Source organism: Elephantulus edwardii, unplaced genomic scaffold, assembly GCF_000299155.1.
Source record: "Elephantulus edwardii isolate Elephantulus edwardi_28Jun2011 unplaced genomic scaffold, EleEdw1.0 scaffold00048, whole genome shotgun sequence".
NCBI classification, from domain to species: Eukaryota; Metazoa; Chordata; class Mammalia; order Macroscelidea; family Macroscelididae; genus Elephantulus; species Elephantulus edwardii.
In genome coordinates this window covers 16,597,383-16,615,917 of record NW_006399798.1, presented here as the reverse complement: position 1 = coordinate 16,615,917, position 18,535 = coordinate 16,597,383, and the positions used below count along the sequence as shown (strand labels likewise).

The 18,535-nt window shown below is 45.1% G+C and overlaps 1 protein-coding gene across 1 annotated transcript in view; it reads right to left on the bottom strand.

Moving 5' to 3' along the window:
• PITPNC1 (phosphatidylinositol transfer protein, cytoplasmic 1) overlaps positions 1-18,535 on the bottom strand; it is a 163,459-nt gene that overhangs the window by 106,848 nt on the left and 38,076 nt on the right. The window lies entirely within an intron of this gene.

The following is an 18,535-nucleotide window of genomic DNA, read 5'->3' as shown; positions in this document are numbered from 1 at the left end:
ACACACACACACACACGTATGGAGAGAGGGAATGTGCTGATGGCATAGTGCATAGCGTGTTGTACTCCTCTTTGAAAGATTAATGGTTTGAATCTACCAGAAGCTCTGAGAGAGGAAGCTGGACAGTTTCTGCTCACAAAGATTTATCATCTCAGAAACCTCAGAGTTGGAATCTACTTGATGGTGGCAGATTAAACCTGTCCATATACATATATAATATACACATATATGATAAATATATAGAATACGGAGGGGAAGGAAGCAGGGTGGCATCCACTTCCTAAACAACATGCCTCCGGAAGCCCTGTGAACTTTGAGGAACGATAGTTACAGAAAGGCTTCAGGTCTTTGTTCGTAGGGTCACTGTGAGTCGTGCTCGACTAGACGGCAATCATCATTAACAACAACAATGTATGTATTTAATCTATATATTTGTATAGCGAGTTCTGGTGGCTTCGTCTGTAGGGAGCTGTGCTGTTAACCCAAAGTCTGTGCCTCTTTGGTGGTTCAAATCTACTAGTGGGTCTTTGGGAGAAAGATGGGCAATTTCCTCCTGTGTAATTTATAGTCTTAGAAACCCAGTAGAAGGTCAATTATGGGTCACTGACTTGACAGCAGTGATTTAAAAAGAAAAAAAATTGTGTGTGTGTGTGTGTGTATATATATATTTTTTTAGTTTTTTTTCTCCCCCTAAAGTTAGGGAGGTAACAGAGCAGAGCTTTCTGACCATGAACTCTGAGGGCAGGCAGATCTAGCTAGTTATCACTTGCTAGGACATAACTTTGTATAACTCACTTAACTTCTCTGAGTTCTAGTAATATTAAAATAGGGACAATAATTATTATTTTTTGACAATAATTATTATTAATTAGGGACATTATGAGGATTAAGTGAAAACTGTGTGTAAAGGTCTACCTTGGGCATAGGATTACTGTGGCCAGTCTGAGGCTGTATTAACAGGCAGCCCCTCCTAAAGGCCATGCAAGGGAGAGAAGCCCTTAATGCGGCACAGCAGGCGTCTCAGGCCCATGGAGTCGCATTCCGTGAGTTGAGTAGATTCAAAGGGTTAAGCGTGGTTTGAGAAGGGGACCTGGATGGCTGCTGGTACGGCTCCACTCCCGTTAGCATTGAACAACCACCAGAGCTCCCGCAGGTATTGTTATTATCACCTCCGATTTAAACATGAGGAAATGGAGGCACAGAGAGGGTAAGTAATTGGTTTAGGATCACACAGCTACCAAGTAGTGGAGCCAGGAGTGAAGGCCTAAGTCTTGCTCTAAAGTCCTTGCTCTCAAGCCCTACTGTAGCCGGGAATTTGTTGGAAATGCAGTTTCTCAGGCCTAACCCTGAGGAAGCCAGAAACTCTGGCGGTGGGCATATAGCATACACTCGGTGTTCTGGGCACTGAGGCAGAACGGATGTGACCTAAAATCCCTAAGTCCGCAAGTTCACACCCTCAGCACTGCTTCTGTGCTTCCCTTTCTGCCCTGCTGCGACCCCCAGTTACATCTGTAGGGGAACCAGGGGCCTCGGCCATGTGGTCGATAATTCTCCCAGCATCCCATGGCTGCGTGCGTTTGGCATTCATCTGTCTTAATCTGAGCAAAGGAGGCAACGTGGAGCGTGACTAAGGAAACACGGAAACGATCAATCCCAGTAATTGCCTTTATGGAGAAGGAGGCTGGGTGGCCGTTCATTAACACCTTGTCTGCTGTCTTGGTGCAAACCTCGCACCCAGTGGCCGCTGCCCTCACACCAGTTCCAGGAAGCTCCGAGGTGGGAGCTGCTTGTCGGGAATCTGAGGCCTCAGAGGACACGAGGGAGGCGGCTCTGGGCCCCTCAGACTGAAGGTGAACTTGGGGGGAGGCACTTGACTCTTTTGAAAATGACAATCCTCTGTGTAAATGTCTTTGAAGTACTTTTCAGCCTATAAATCCACTGGAATCAATCCCCTCAGTGAGAAGAATCGGAGAGAACTGGGTGGGCATCTGAGTCTGGGTACACTTGAGTGGAGCCCCCAAGTGAGTTGTTTTCAAACGCCCAACTTGTAAACCAGGGCTTTGCCTCACCTCATTCTACGTCAGACCCCTGCTGGACTGTCTCTCCACCCCAGGTAACACAGAACCACAATCGACACTTTAACAAGATCTTAAAAAGAATCTATAAGAATTGCCCAGGGAACTTGTTAAAACGGGCATCCCAATTCACTAAATCTAGGGTGGAAATGCAGATTTTAGCCATGGGGGGTGGGAGTGGGGGATGATCAGACCAGAATGAACTGGTTCAAAGCCCGGATCTAAACCACTTAACTGGGCCAAGCAAATGAAGTTTAGCATTTGGGTATTAAATCCAAATATGAAATGCAAGGCTTTCATGCAAATTAGCAGATGTTGTTATTTTTGAGTCAAGGGCTTAGACTATTTTCATATCAGAATGGCAACCCAGGCAAGGGTGCACCTGGCTGGGACCGAGGCAGCACCGGGCCTGGGACCAGACAGGTCAGCTCTGGCCCGTCATCAGGTGGAGTGGGACTGTCTAATCCATCCTAGGAGAAGGGGCTGTGGGTTGGAGAAGCCCTGGAGTGTGCGGGTATCTCAAGATAAACCAGAAGTGTTTGTAGCTTGAAGCATGTTCAGCGCTACAACTAGAATCTTTCCAATTTGATTCTATCTTGAAGGAAGTCTCTCTACCTCTCCAAGCAGGCTAGTTTGCCTGAGAACCCATGCCCTCGGATCTTAGAAGACACATCAGTTAGCAAAGTCTTTCTCTCTGCTTCCTCTCTACTAGCTCTCAATTCCTGAACCTCTTCTCTCTGAAAACTTTATGCCTAAATTCACCCTTCCCCTCTCTCAGCTGACAAATTTGAATCTTAGTTTAATGAGAAGGACACAGACGAGGGCACAGAAACTCTTCCCTTCACTGTAAACCTTCAGCTTCTGACTTCGTGTACATTAGTCTCCGTGAGCCTGAGAAAGCCCTTTTTTGGTCCAGTGTGAAACAATGTCATGAAGAGAACTGGAGTCTACAGACGTGGGCTGAAAGCTGAGATGTATTGACTTGAGCAAATGCCTGCATCCTTGCCGGCTTCAGTGTCCCCATTCTCTCAGGGTGAAGTCGTCTTCTTAGATCTTATTCAAAGACTATGTCAAATACCACCTCCCAGAATGATTGTCCCATACGTGCAGGTTGTTGTTGTTATTAAGTGCCACTGAGTCATAGGTGACACATAGCGACACTATGAATGAAAGACCTGGACACCTGTATAACTTTCGCCCTTTCTCCAGGTTCACAGGGTTTCCAGAGGCAAGCTATTTCAGAAGTTGATGCCACTCCTGCTTCCAAGCTTGTTTTAATCGGGGAGCTCCACCAAATACTATCTACCATGGGTAACCATTATCACATTTGACTCATCAGTGTCACAGTGTTCAGTTTCACAGCAACCACGAGTTTCCTCTCTTTACAGCAAGTGGACAGGGCAGGGCTATACGACATAGAAGAATGTTTCACCAAAAAACAAACACAGGCCTGAGGGACGGAGATTAGAGCCATCCAACTTTGGCTTGGTAGCATCACTTTTTGCCCGCTAGGCCACCTGACCTCTCTCTATGCTGGTGTTATGTGCAGGTAGCATCCTGTTTATATCTTTATCACAACATGCGTCTCATTTTCTGTCTCCAGAAACAGCTGTATCTATACCTGACTCCCCAACTGGAAGACATGTTCCTACCTGTTTAGCTCCTCTTCCAACAGAAGCATCTCTCCTCTTCCACTGCTAGACGTTTGACAATGTCATAGCCACAGCCACTCCAGTCATCCAGGTCTCAAAGCATCTTTCCTTCAAGGTTGCTGGTATACTTTCTAAGACTGAGGGCTTTGCATCAGGAAAAGAGTATTCTATCTGACTCAGTCATTCTCAAATATTCTGGAGAAAGGGAGTCCCTCATCTCCCCAGTGCTGGATTTCCTCAAATTACATACTGTCTCCTAGGGATTCTGACACATGTCCCTGGACAGGGGGAATTCTAGATCACTGAAGGGACTGTCAGGAGTATGAGGGCAGGGAAAAAAAACCCTGAGAACTCTGCTCAACCACGCGTAAGCATGCTCTGAAGAGAGATTAGGAAACTAAGGGATTCAGAAGACTTCTTCCTATGCTCTCTGTTTCACAGTTATTTGGGAAATGGGAAGCTACAAGTCTCAGCCCAAAACAACAAGAAGGAAAGAGTAAGGCAGGCAAGGATCTCAGAAACTAAACTACATGAAGAATATGCAGTGGGTTGGAGGAAGACTCATTAGCAACTTGTGATACGCAGATGACACACCTTCTTGCTGAAAGGAAAGGCGCCTTCGAAGGCTTACTGAAGATGAGCAAAAGAATGGCTGCTTCCCTGAGGCAGCCCCAGGTTGGTGAGGTTTGAGAAACAGAAATTAATGACTTCAGTTTGGATGACACCTTAACATCCAAGAAACACAACGCTCACAGTTGCCCCAATAAGCAATAGCATGATAAATAGAGAAAAGATTGAGGTTGACAAAGATTTCCTTTTACTTAGATCTACAATCAGCATCCACGGCAACAGCAGGCAAGAAATCAAAAGATGTAAATGGGTAAATGAGCTGCAAGAAACTCCTCTGAATTGAGAAAGAGCAAAGAGGTGACTTTGAGGACCTTGAACCATGCTATTTCAGCTGTCTCATATGTAAAACTTGCCACTGAGTAAAGAGGACTGAGGAAGAACTGACGCCTGTGAATTATGGTGTTAGTAAAGAATATTGAACATGCCACAGGCTACCGGAAGAGCTAACAAATCTATTGTAGAGAAATTGTAGCCAGAAAAATGCTTAAAAGTAGAGCTAGCTGGACTTTGTCTCACGTATTTTGGACATGTTATCCAGGAGTAAGTCCCTGGAGAAGGACATCATGTTTATTACAACACTGTAGTAGCTTCTCTGACTGCTGCAGTTGTTGATTGCCGTCGAGCTGCGCACGACCCATAGCGACTCCATGAACAAAAGACCTGAGGCCTTTCTATAACTACCGTTTCTCCAAGTTCACAGAGTTTCAGAGGCATGTGGTTTAGGAAGTGGATGCCACTCCTGCTTCCCAACCTGTCCCAAAACTGGGAGCTCCACCAAATACTGTCTAGCATGGGCATTTGAGACCCCAATGGCACAAGGTTCAGCATCACAGCAACCCCAGGTTACCTCAGTACAGCAAACTGACAGAAGAGTGCTGTACAATTTAGAAGAATGTTCCTCCAAAATATAGGAGCAAAGGATTAAAATATAATCCCTCGGACCCAACTTATTAAATAAAAGGGCCCTCCAGGAGGCTTTGTTGACTCTTAACAAGAGGCTTTAATAATAATAATAATAATAATAATAATAATAATAAGTCTGATTAGGTGCTGTTTAATCAGCTCCAGTTCACAGAAGGCCTCTGTGCAAAAGACCGAAGCTCCACCCAAGCCTGCATTTTTCTCATGATTTCTTCCGTGCCTAAACCCATTGTTCTAGTCACGGCGGAGATCTGTCTCATGGACGAGCTTCCTCTTCTTGGCTGACCCTCCACTTTCCCAGCGTGATGACCTTTCCCAGGGTCTGGCTGCTTCTGATGACACACCTAGACTATGAGAAGTGAAAACCAGAGAGACCCTCAGACAGGTAGGCTGACTCAGGGTCACAGCAAGGAGTACAAGGCCAGCAGCTAATGTGAGGGCAGTACACGAATGCGTGGCCTTTTGTTCTGTTCTTTATCGTGTTTCAATCAGGCTGACTCAATGGCATCAAACAACAACACATAAATGATGCCATGCCGTTAAGTTTGCCATGAGCTGGTATCTGCATGGAGCAGTGTGTCCCTAGCCCACCGGGAGGTTGAATGGTGGTTCAGTGCAAAGAATGCAGGCTTTGGAGTGCAGCAGACTTCAGTTCATATCCTAGCCTCTTTTCTCATGAACTGTAATTTTGTGCAAAGTCCTCAATCCTTCTGCCTGTCAGTGTCCCTGTCTGTAAGATGAAGACAAACTCAGCTTCATTGTCGTGGGTTAGGAGTCAATGAAGTAATGTCGCCTGGATCCAGGCAATGCCCCACAGAATAGGATGTGCGGGCCCACCCTAGGGGACCCCTCCACGGTCTCCCCCAAGAAAGCTCCCACTTTTTTTTTTTAATGGAGGAAAGGATGTGCTGGCCTTCTCCAGGCCTCTGTTATTATGTGCAGGGATGCACTGTGGGATATGAGGGACCCGGAGAAGGATCACGATGGTGCTGGCAACAGACGCGAGACCCACCTAGTCCTTCTCATGGTTTGGGATAGTGACCAAGCTAAAGGGCCCTCTAGGCTCCTCCTGAGACCCCAACTGACTCTGCTGCTGAAGACGCACATTAGCCCCTGCAGGACCGAGCCTCTCACTGCTCCCCCTTTTCTGAAGGCCTAGCCACCTTGGACCCCTCACTCCTTCTCTCCTCTCGGCTTTGCCTCTACCCACCTCTGACTGCATGCAGTGGAACGAGACCATCGTCAGAATCTCTGGCAATCTTTTTCATTCCCAATAAAAATGCTTTATGCCTTTTGATTCTCTCAATGGACACCAGGGCTCAGAGAAGGTAGGAAAAAGCGTGTGGGGAAAGATCATTCCAAACTAGAACTGAGGAGTCCCACAGATCACGGAAGATGATTCTGCTGGTAGTGCATTTGTCACATGGAGGGACAGGGCAGAGCCTCAAGGGGTGACTGTCACCCTGTGCCCAGGGTCTGAGGGACCATGTGTGAGTGAGTTCAGCCCTTCCCCAGCTCTCTGCCTCACTGCGCTCACTCTGGACGCCTCTTCTTATTTCTCATGAAAAAGAATGTGTATTTTTTATGTTTGGCTAGAGGTATTGCTTGGCAGGGAGCATAAAATAGAGGTAGAATCACAAAAAAGTATTCGCTTTATTACATCCAGAGTTCTTTGCGCTCCCCGAGCCCTTAAGACAGAGTAGCAGCGTCGCGCAGAAATGAAGGTTTTGAGGCTGAGGATGCCTGTCAGCTCAGCTTTGATTTCCTAGCTCACAACGTCCAAAAGTGAAGAATCTGTGCGACCCCTTCGTTTATTAGTGCTGCTGCCATCTGTTCGCTGACATGACCAACCTCCTTCGTAGCCAGCAGCTGAGTGTCTTCAATTTTCTTCCCAAACCCAATGGAATCCCCTGAGATGATCTTGTTATTGTAAACGGCTCAGCTGATACCTGTGAAATCTCAGCTCCTCAGACAGACTGTGCAGGGAAGGGGAGGCTCTGGGTTGAAGACTGAAGTGCATGTACTGTACCTGTATCTTGTGCAAGTGACGGGGGAATGAGCGGTCGGGGGGGCGGGGGGATGAGGGGCAAGAATGCCAGGAAAGACGACCGAGGTGCCCGGGTCTCTGCAGGCATAATTTCCAGACACAAGCCCTCCAAGGCTCAGTGTCGGGAAACGTAAGCAGCCTATGCAAAATGCAGGGCAGAGCGGAATTTTCAATTCACTACAGACATCCTTTGGAAAAATGAAGCAGCTATTTTTAGTACAGTGATTGATTAGGGTTGCCATGGCAACAAGAAACATGAGAACAAAACTAAATGTAATCAAGCCAAACTCTTAAAGAGAAAGGGTTAGGCCCACCAGGAATGCTTCACAGCCAGTTTGTGGGGGTTGCTGCAGACCCCCACATCTGCACAGGTGAAGAAGGGATGAATGACTACAGAGAAAGTGGGCCATGGGAAGTGACAGGCAAGTGGGGGGGGTCTGCATTTAGAAGCATGGATTGGGGAAACGTTCTAGGAGAATACACACCATTCACTTTGATAAGCATCATTATTGCCAACAAGGGACACCACACTCCCATAGCATTCGGTCTTCAGGGATAAGTCTGACCCTATGCCAGCTGACAGGGTCACTGCTGGCCCAGGGGTGCGAGTATTGCCACCCACGTGGGAGACTCAGGTTTAATTCTCAGCTAACACACCTAATACACAACTACTACCGGCCAGTAGAGGGATGTGTTGCTGTGATGCCAAAGAGGCTTCAGCAGAGCTTTCACACCAAGACACACTAGGAAGGAAGGCTGAAAACACTCAGGTGGCAACGCCCGGCAGCCAAGGAGGGGGCTGGGGCAGGAACGGGCAGCGCTCGCTACCTTCTGTCATGCACAGAGTCACCGTGACTCAGGGCTGACTGGGCAAGGACATCGTCCATCTTTCTCCCACAGAGTGGCTGGTGGCTTTGATCCAGCCAGAAGGCTTGGTCTTTGGGTTAGCAATGCAATTCTCTATGGACTAGACCACCAGAGCTCCCTATATAAAAGACATACTAACAAAACCAACAGCATTTGAAGCTATTTTCTTTAGCATCATGTCTATGAAGTGCATTAAAGAGTCAGCTGTTAGCACACACTAGTTTACAATGTCAAGTAAAACTATATATATATATATATGTATGTATATATATATATATATGTATATATATATTCATATGTGTGTGTACATATATACTTGATAGCAGTATATTTCTAAAACCTATTTAATGATGTCTTATCTGATGGGCATGTAAAAAATAGATTCAAAGGTCCTCTCTAGATTTGCATTCAGTAAGTTGGGGGAAGTTTAGAAGGCCAGGAATAACTGGTTTTGTTTTTTAAAAAATAGCTTTATCCATATGTCATAATATTCACTCACCTAAAATGCACAGGCCAGGGGGGTTAGCATTTTCATAGCCTTGTTCAACTACTATCACAGTCTAATTTTTTTAACATGTTCATCACCCCCAAACCAACCTCATACGGGTGACATCTCCTGCCTACCTTCCCCATTCCTCTCCAAGCAACCACTCACCTACTTCCTGTCTCTAGAGGTTTGTCTTATCTGGACACCTCACATAAATGGACTCACATCACTGTGGTCGTCTGGGTCTGGCATCTTTCACTTAGCATAACATTCAAGGTCCATCCACGAAGCAGCATGTATCAGAACTTCATCCCTTTCCATGGCCATATGACACTGCATTGCTGGGACATACCACGTTTTGTTTAACCACTCACCAGTTGATGGATACTTGTTTCCAATTTTGACTGTTATGAATGCTGCTATTACGGACATTCATGTACAGGGTTTTGTGGAGGCATGTTTTCAGTTCCCTGAGTATATATTATTAGGCTTGGTGCTGCTGAGTCGACTATGACTCAGAGAGATCCTAAGAACAACAGATCACAACTCTGCCCTGCCTTGCACCATCCTTAACAGTCTCCACCATTATCAAGCCCAGTGTTGCAGGCACGGTGTCCATCCAACTTTTTGAGGGTCGTCCACTCTTTTGCTGACATCTTATTTTTCCAACCAGGATGTCTTTTCCCAAAGACTGGCCCTACCTGACAACATGCCCTGACAAGGTCTGTGAGATGAAGTTTCATCGTCCTTGCCTCTAAGGAGCATCTTGATTTCACTTCCCCCAAGAGGGATCCGTTTGTTCTTTGGAAGTCCAAGGCATATTCAGTGCTCTTCGCCAACACCACAGTTTGAAGGCTTCAATTCTTCTTTGATCTTCCTGATTCGTGATCCCACTGAGATGTATAGGAAGCAACTGAAAATGCCATGGCTTTGATCAGGCACACTTTCGTCTTTACATCTAAGAGGACAATTGCTGTGTCACATTGCTCTATTTCACCTTTTGAGAAGACATGAGACTTTTTTCCTAAGTGGTGCATCCACTTAACATTCCCACTTGCAGCATATGAAGTTTCCCTTTCTCCTCATCCTTCCTATTGTCTGGCTGTTCCTTAGCCTCAGGAAGTTCGGGAATACCTTGGATGATGATCCAAGGTAAACACAGTCAACATTCCAGTACAGATAGATATACAAGACCTAACAATGAGGGGATACCAGTAAAAGTATCCACATGCACTTGTATCATCATTGGCACTAAACAGTCACAACTAATAACTAATGCAGTTATGCTGGCAGTGAGCTGGTGCACCTCTCTGCCCACAGGGAGGCAGGATGGTGGTTCGGGAGAAGGATGCTGCCTTTGTAATGAAACAGAATTTAGTTCAAACCCAAGCTTCTTCAAAGCAGTTGATAAATATAGCTCATCTATTAAGTGGTTAACCTTCAAACAACTGTATAAAGTAGGTGCTAATTTTACTCCTGTATTTGTTATTGTTGTTAGGTGTCCTCCAGCCAGTTCCAGCTCACAGTGTTGCATGTAACACCATATGGGTATCAGAACAACCCCTTGCCCAGTCCTTTGCCATCCTCACAATCTCCGCTGTGCAAATGCCCGCCGTGTCATTCAGTCACTGTGTTAATCCAGCTCCTAGAGGGTCGACCTCTTTCATTTACCCTCGACTTTCTCCAAGGCAGATGATGCCCTCATCCAAGAATTGTCCCCTTCTGACAGCACGCCATAGTATGTGTGACAAAGTCTCACCCTCCACGCTTCCAAGGGGCACTCTGGCTTCACTTCTCCCAAGACAGAACTGTCTGTTCCTTTTTGGCTGTCCCTTCCTCACCAACTTCACAAGACAAAAGCATCAATTCTGCTTTGGCCTTCTTAGTCACTGTCCAACATTCACGTGTGTTGTGTACCACTGAATCAGAACTGACCCACAGCTGACCCTACGGCAGATTTTCAGAGGCAGTTAATCACACGGGAAGAGATCGCCCATCTTTCTGCAAAGCAGCTGGTAGATCCGAACCAAGTACCTTCAGTATAGCAGCACAGCTTCGCACCACTAGGCCACAAGAGTTCCCTTTCACTTTCTTTTTTATTTTTATTTTTTTAAATTTTATTATTTGTGTGTGTGCGTGTACCGTCAAATCAGATCTGACTGGTACAGGAGGAGATTGTCCCTCCTTTCCTGGCAGAGCATCTGGTGGATTCGAACCGTGCTCCTCTGGGATTGCAGTGGAGCTTCTTGCCACTAGGCCACCAGAGCTTCCCCCCATTCCACTTTCATATGCATATAAGAGAAAATACCATGGCTTGATCAGATGCATCTTAGTTTGTGTTTGTTTGTTTTTAAATTTAATTTTATTTTATTATTTTTGTGTATGTGTACCATCAAATCGGAACTGACTGGTACAGGAGGAGACTGTCCCTCCTTCTCCCGCAGAGCATCTGGTGGATTTGAACTACAAACCTCTGGGATTACACTGCAGCTTCTTGCCACTACGCCACCAGAGCTCCTCATCTTAGTTTTTAAAGTAACATCCTTGTTCTTCAGCACCCTAACAAAGTCCTTGAGAACAGACTTGCCCAGTGCAAGTATGTACGTTGATTTTTTTTTGGACTGTTGCTTTTATGGATGCTGATTGTTGCCATTTTATAGCTTTAAGAACATCTACAGATATAACAATAAAGGCACAGAAAAGTCAAGTTGTGTGTCTCAAGTCATACAGATATTGCAAGATAGAGTTGGCACTCTACCAAAGCTATGTGGCCTTGAACTCTGTGCTTATGACCCAGCTTTATAACAACACTCATGAGTAATCGCAGAGCCTGCCAGTGCCTGTGGTGGAGTTGAAAGCTGAATATCAATCAGATGGTGATGATGGTGGTTAAGCGGAATCTCATTCACCGGCTCTGACTCTCAGATTCAGACTCTCAGACCGGCTCTGATTCAGCGAAGCTCTGACTCTCAGCACGTCCTATGGCCACTGAGAGCAGAGAAGATATTTTTTTGAGAGCAGAGAAGATTTGTGTGTTTTCATCGATCACATGATAGATGTGTCCTGCCTCGATTAAACCCAAAGTAGGACAAACAAGTTATTTAAACTATAAAGTGGGTATCACTGTGTTATTCACAATAGCAAAGAGGTGGAAGCACCCCAAGTGGCCATCAACAAATGAATGGATAGAAAAAGTGCGGTATATTCATACAATGGAATACTAATACTATACAGCATAGAAAAACAAAGAACTCGTGAAGTATTATTACACAATATGGGTGACCCTGGAGGACATTATGTTGACTGAAATATCTCACTCACAAAAGGACAAATACTGCATAACACCACTGTTATAAAACAGGACTGACCTGGGATTGAAGGGGAACTAAGAAAACAAGGGATAAATAATAAACACTGCATCGGAACACATGAAGGAAAGAACTGTTTAAAAGGAATATATGAGTAGGCATTATTTGTACGACAACAGTCCAGAGTAAATGGTACACAGCAAAGTAGATTGGGGGGCAGGGGGGAGGAAATTATGCAACAAGGAATATTTTTTTTTCTTAAAAGTGAACTGGGGGTGGGTCGGGAGGAAAATGTGCAACAATGAGTGAAAGAAAGTCCAACTTTTCTACAAACTTTCATTAAAATCACAATAAAGAACCCCACCATAAACTAGGGAAAGAATTATTCATTTGAAAACTCCCCAGTGCTATCCCTTTAAACGCTTCCACTACCCACTGCCATAGAGTTGCTTTTGACTCAAATAAAACCTTAATTGAGTTTCCAAGACTGCATATCTTTACAGCTTTTCTTCCCAGAGCAGTTGGTGGATTTGAACTGCTGACCTTTAGGTTAGCAGCTTCACAGTGTTAGGCACCTTGGCTCCTCCATAAATGCCTAAACCATTGAGTTACTCTGATACACGGAGACCCATGTGTGTGAGATGAGAACTGTGCTCCACGGGGCTTTCAAGGGCTGAACTTCCGGAAGTAGATTGCCAGGCCTCTATTTCAGCTCATCTCTGAATGTGAACTTCCAATTTTTTTTTATTAATAGCTGTGCATGTTAACTGTACCATCGAGGAACTCGCTCCTAAATAATCCTTCTTGGTTTTGTCAGAAGGATCCTTAGTGGCTCTGTGGTTAAAGAGTGTGGCTATCTCAAATCCACCAGATGCTCTGCTGGGGAAGGAGGGGCAATCTCCTCCTGTACCAGTCAGATCTGATTTGACGGTACACTCACACAAAAATAATAATAAAAAAAAAGAGTGTGGCTATGAATCAAACAGTCACCAGTTTGAATTCACTGTTGGGGAGAAGGATGGGGAAGTTTGCATCAGTAAAGATTTACAGCTGTGGGAAGAGCTCTGGGGCAGCTCTTCACTGTCTTACATGGTGGTCAGGAGTTGGAAGCATCTGGGGGGTGGTGCATTGAGTTGTTTCCTAGGTCATAATCTTTATGTTTGTTGTTGTTTACCACTGAGTTGGCTCTGACCCACAGCTGATCCTCCAGCGGGTTTTCAGAGGCAGTTAATTGCACCAGAGGAGACTGTCCATTCTTCTCCTGCGGAGCAGCTGATAGCCTCAAACTATGTGCCTTCAGGATTGCAGCACAGCTTCCTGCCAGTACACCACCAGGGCTCCTAATCTTTATGAGAATATAGGATTTTTCCCCCCTACTAGAAGCGGCTTTATGGTTCCAAACCTATGACCATTCAGTTAGTAGCTAAGTGCTTAATCATTGCACCATCAAGGTACCTTTCTTAGATTATCCTGCTGCTGTATACCATCGGGTCAGAACCGATCCACAGCTGACCCTCTAGCAGGTTTTCAGAGGCAATGATTACAGGGGAGGTGGTGGCCCATCATTCTCCTGCAAAGCAGCTGGTGGATTTGAACCGCACACCTCTGTGCTGGCAATGCAATTCTTCACCACTGAGCCATCAGAGCTTTAGTACCTTAAAAATACAATTACTTTTGAAAAAATTAAAGTTAGATATGATGGCTTTTATGAATTCCTAATGCTCTTAGGTCATAATAGCTTAGTGGCAAGAAGTTACTTTGCAATCCTGAAGGCACACAATTCGAGGCGACCCGCTGCTCTGTGGGAGAAGGATGGGTAGCCTCCTCTCATGTGATTAACTGCCTTTGAAAACCTGCTGGAGGGTCAGCTATGGGTTGGTTCTGACTCAATGGTAAAGAACAATAACAACAGAACTCAGAACTCAGAAGTTCAGAACTCAATGAGGCTTGCGAGTTTTCAGGCTTGAACAAAGATTCTCAGGCTTGGCCAATGAATCAGGAGTATCGTTGCATTGGTAATCTATCAAAGCCTGGAAATAATACAGAAGTCTCACCACTGGGGCTGCTTAAATACATAATGGTGGACTCACACAAACGTACACTATAAGCCATCACAAGACCAAAGTAAAATATTGGGTGATTCTATTTTTGGAAAAAAAAGGAAAAAGAAAGTGTATTAATATATGCAGAGGAAAAAAGATGGGAAGATACACCAAAACATCTTCACAAATGCGAGTTATTATAAATATAGGCTGTGCTACTTTCTGAGATACATTTTTTTACATGTTTGGATTTTGCAACTAACAATTATTTTTTCAATAAGCAGAAAAAATTTTAATAAAATAAAAAAAAATTAAACACCTCAAAGCTATCCCAGGGTAATGATATCATCTTCATGGAATTAATGTGATTTTCTAAAAATTCTCTTCTCAGGAGTTTGTTTTACAGAATATTATTATAAAGGATCCCATTCCCAGGTGGGAACCGAAGCCAAGCCGCTCCCAGTGCCCCTCGGTTGGGTTTCCGAGGCTGGAAATCTCTGCAGGAGTAGAATGCTTTATCTTTCTCCCAAGGAGGGAGCTGAAGGGCTGGAACTTCTGACCTTTCCACCTTTTGGTTAGGAGCCCTGCACATAAGCCGCTCTGTGCCAGGACTCCATTGTTAGATCACTCACCGCCCCTCGTTGTTTTCTAGTTGGCACCAACTCAGAGCTGACCCTCCAGCAGGTTTTCAGAGGCTGTAAATTGCATGGTAAAAAATGCCCATCTTTCTCCCATGGGGCTCTGGTGGATTTGAACCACTTGCCTTTGGGTTGGCAGCGTAATTCCTTACCCACTAGGCCACCAGAGCTCCCTTTATTGGATGACTGGGTTGCAAATAGAGCAAGGTTGGGAATTCTGGCTTTAAGTGGTTCCTGTGTCACATTTATCTCACTTGCAGATGCAGTTTTAGAAGGGGAAGCAAGAACTGAGATACAGTTCTGCAGTTTTCAGATCCTTTTTAAAATGACATTTTAGTTCTTTCCTCAAATAAAATATCATGGAGGGATGTGGTGGGCACAAGCCATGCACATGAAAATCTCCAGCCTAGAAAAGAACTGCTTGAAAACTGCCCACTGAGAAGAGCTCAGGCCCGTAACTCAGCATTTTCTTCTTGATCACAACGCAGGGAAGTAGTACTTTATAAGGAGCTTGGAGTCATGAAAGTGAAATGGAAGAGTTGAGATGCTTGGAAGGGTAGATGAAGTATTTATAGGCTTTTAAAATATCATTTCCTTTTAAAGTTTTGCCTGGAACACAATACCGTCTTCTCTTGCCATCTTCTCCTCACTCCACACATTCCCTGCTATCAGTGGACACTGAGCTCTATTAGACTTGACCTTCTCCCTAATGGAGCTCTCTGGAGACAGCACTGAGTCTCTGGCTGTTTGTTCTGCATTATCATATTAAATGTACTCCTAAGCCATACACAGAATCTCAGCTTGGGATGAGATCACACAACTGCATATGCAAGTGTTCCCATCCTCAGCACCAGGAGGCTGACTGTCTAGAATGTTCCACGGTGCTAGTGTATATATATCTGGTGTTTAGAATTTCTTACCTTCTAGGCACATGGGCTAAAGCTCAAGAAAGTGGGAGAAGACTGTGCTGTGTGTGTGTGGTGCACACGGGTTAAGTGCAGGACTATTAACCTAACGACTGGCAGTTTGAACCTGGGCCCCTTGGAAGGAAGGTCTGGGGATCTGCTTGAGGAAGGTCCTTGCCTGGAAGCCCTGTGGAGCGCAGTTCTCCTCCGTGACCCACAGGATCATCTGACTTGGCAGCAGCTGGGTACTTTTGGGTCAGGGAGGTGACTCTGTAGAGGAAGTTGGTAAACATCCAGATCTGACAGGGCCTTTCCATTCTCCGTATTCTTCCTCAGGGTTCCATTTTCTGTATACATTCCCAGTTCTTAGCCTTCCAGTGTGATAGAAAATTTGCCCCAGAGTTGAAAAGGCAATTTATTAACTTCTCTTTTGTGCACTGAAGATCTCGAATATACACAGCAATTTCAAGACAGAAATGTGCCTGGCTACCCTCCATCTAGTCACAATTTTGGTCGTCACGCACAAAAATGATGCAAAGAAAATAAGGGTGGAACAGCAGGCCTCAAGGGGCCCTGGTGGCACAGTGACTGGAGCACTGGGCCTCTAACCAAAAGAATCCCAGGCAAACCTACTGGCAGGCTCTGCAAGAGAGAAACGAGGCAATTGCCTTCCTTACGATTTACCACCCTATGATTTACAACCTTCCCTAATTTTTACCTTGGAGGCAAGGATTCTGAAGCTTTGTCTGACATACTTTGGACATGTTGCAAGGAGGGACCAGTCCCTAGAGAGGGATGCCACGCTTGGGAGGGTGGAGGGACAGTGTGGGAGGGAAAGACCCTCTATGAGGTGGATTGATTCAGTGACTGGGGTAATGGGGTAAGTGGGTCAGAGACAGTGAGAATGGCACAGGACAGGGCAGAGTTTAGTGCTGTTGTACACAGGATTGCTATGAGTCGCAGGTGTCTCGATGGCACATGACAACAACAACAAGATTTACAACCTTGCAATGGGGCAGGCTTCCTCTGTCCTATAGGATCACTTGCTATGATGTGCCATTGAGTCAGAACCAATTCATCGCTGACCCTCCTCAGAACCAACTCATTGCTGACCCTCCAGTGGGTTTCAGAGGCTGTAAATCACACAAAAGGAGATGCTCACCTGTCTCCCCTCAGAGCCACTGGTGGATCTGAACCACCTGCCTTAGGGCTGGCAGTGTAATTCCTTTACCACTAAGCCACCAGAGTTTTAGGGTCACTGGGAGTTGGAACAGAATCAATAGTCAGGAGTTTGGTTTAGTTCATTGAGCTTTCTCAGGTTCACACACAGATAGGGGAAGAAGTAATAGTCACAAGAGGTTGAAGTGAAAAGAACAGAGCTCCAGACAAGTGAGCGGAGGAATGCAAGTGGAGGGAAAAGTGGAAGAGTTTTAAAAACAAAAAGAAGAATATAAATACTAGAGACGGGGACGAATCAGAGTGTTACTTCCCAGATACATGCTTCGAGTGAAGAAAATGTGGCTAAGAAGGATGGTGAGACCTGGAGGAGAAGCGGAAGAGGAGGAGGAGGAGTGGGCGGACCACTCAGAAGCAGCGAGAAAACATCTGCATGCCTCACAGCCCACGGTGCTGGCTTCTCACTGCATCTTGCCAGCCTGCACCCAGATGCTGCTGTTCATTCATTGCTTCATTCACTGATGGAGCCTCTTCCTGTCCTCTGACATGCAGAGTAACAACAACTCGCTGAAGAAGCAAGGCCAGGAGGGAGAGGGCGCGGAATACATGAATGAAAGGATGTTTTCTGAATGGGTGGATGGGTTGCTACTGGCACTGCTATGAAAAGCAAGCAGCGGAGCTAAATTCAGGTTCTTACAATCGAGACTGGACCTGTCAAGACTGAAACAAGCAGAGCGTGCTCTCGAATACTGATGGCTGAACACAAAGAGCGCACGAGACGCATTTAAAAAGACAGGCAGAGTCCACGAAAGAAAAGAATCACCTATGAAAAATAGAGAAGGGAACGAATCAGAGTGATCTCCACAACACAGGGCGGCTGGTGGCTACGTAGGAAGCCGTCAGAATGCAAGCCTTCAGAATGGAAAACTGTAATAGCTGCTCTTCTAGTTACATCGACAAATGCCTCACTTAACAAAAGATCTTTATAGAAATACTTGATGGTCAAAGTTTCTGGGAAATCAATGTTACAAATGGAGAACTGTGAAGCTAAGCTAAACTTATCTAGATAGATCAGATGCAAAATATAAAATTGTTTAGAACATCTTATGATGATTAGAAAAATGCAAACACAGAAAATTAGTTTTGCATTCACTTGATTTTATTGGATATACTATTTTAGCATATCCATGGCTATACAGTGTTCAGTACGCATTACATCTTAACATAAAGAAAACAAAACCCTCACAACTGGACCAATAAACAACATCATGTTAAGTGGAAAAAAGATTAACTGTTTTCAAGGATCTCATTTTACTTGGATCCACAAGCAACACCCATGGAAGCAGCAGTCAAGAATTCAAGAAGAGAATGCAATGGGCAAACTGGCTGCCAAGGACTTCTCTACAGCACAGAAGAGCAAGGATGTCACCTTAGGGACTAAACCTCACTGTGGTGTTTCCAGTTCCTTCACCTGCACATAAAAGGTGGACAATAAATTAGAAAGATGGAAGAAGAATTGATGCTTTTTAACTGTGGTGTTGAAGAAAACGGAACACACCGTGGACTGCCAAAGAAACAAAACCAACCCAAAACCAACCTCTCTTGGAGGGAGTGTACCTGAGCACTTCTGAGAAAGAAAGATGTTGAGATTTGAGCTCCTTTGTTAAGAGGAGGAGTCAGCTCCTAGAGAAAGAGTGCATGTTTGGAAAAGTAGTTGTTGTTGTTGTTATGTGCCGTCGAGTCGCTTGCGACTCATAGCGACCCTATGTACAACAGCCCTAAAGTCC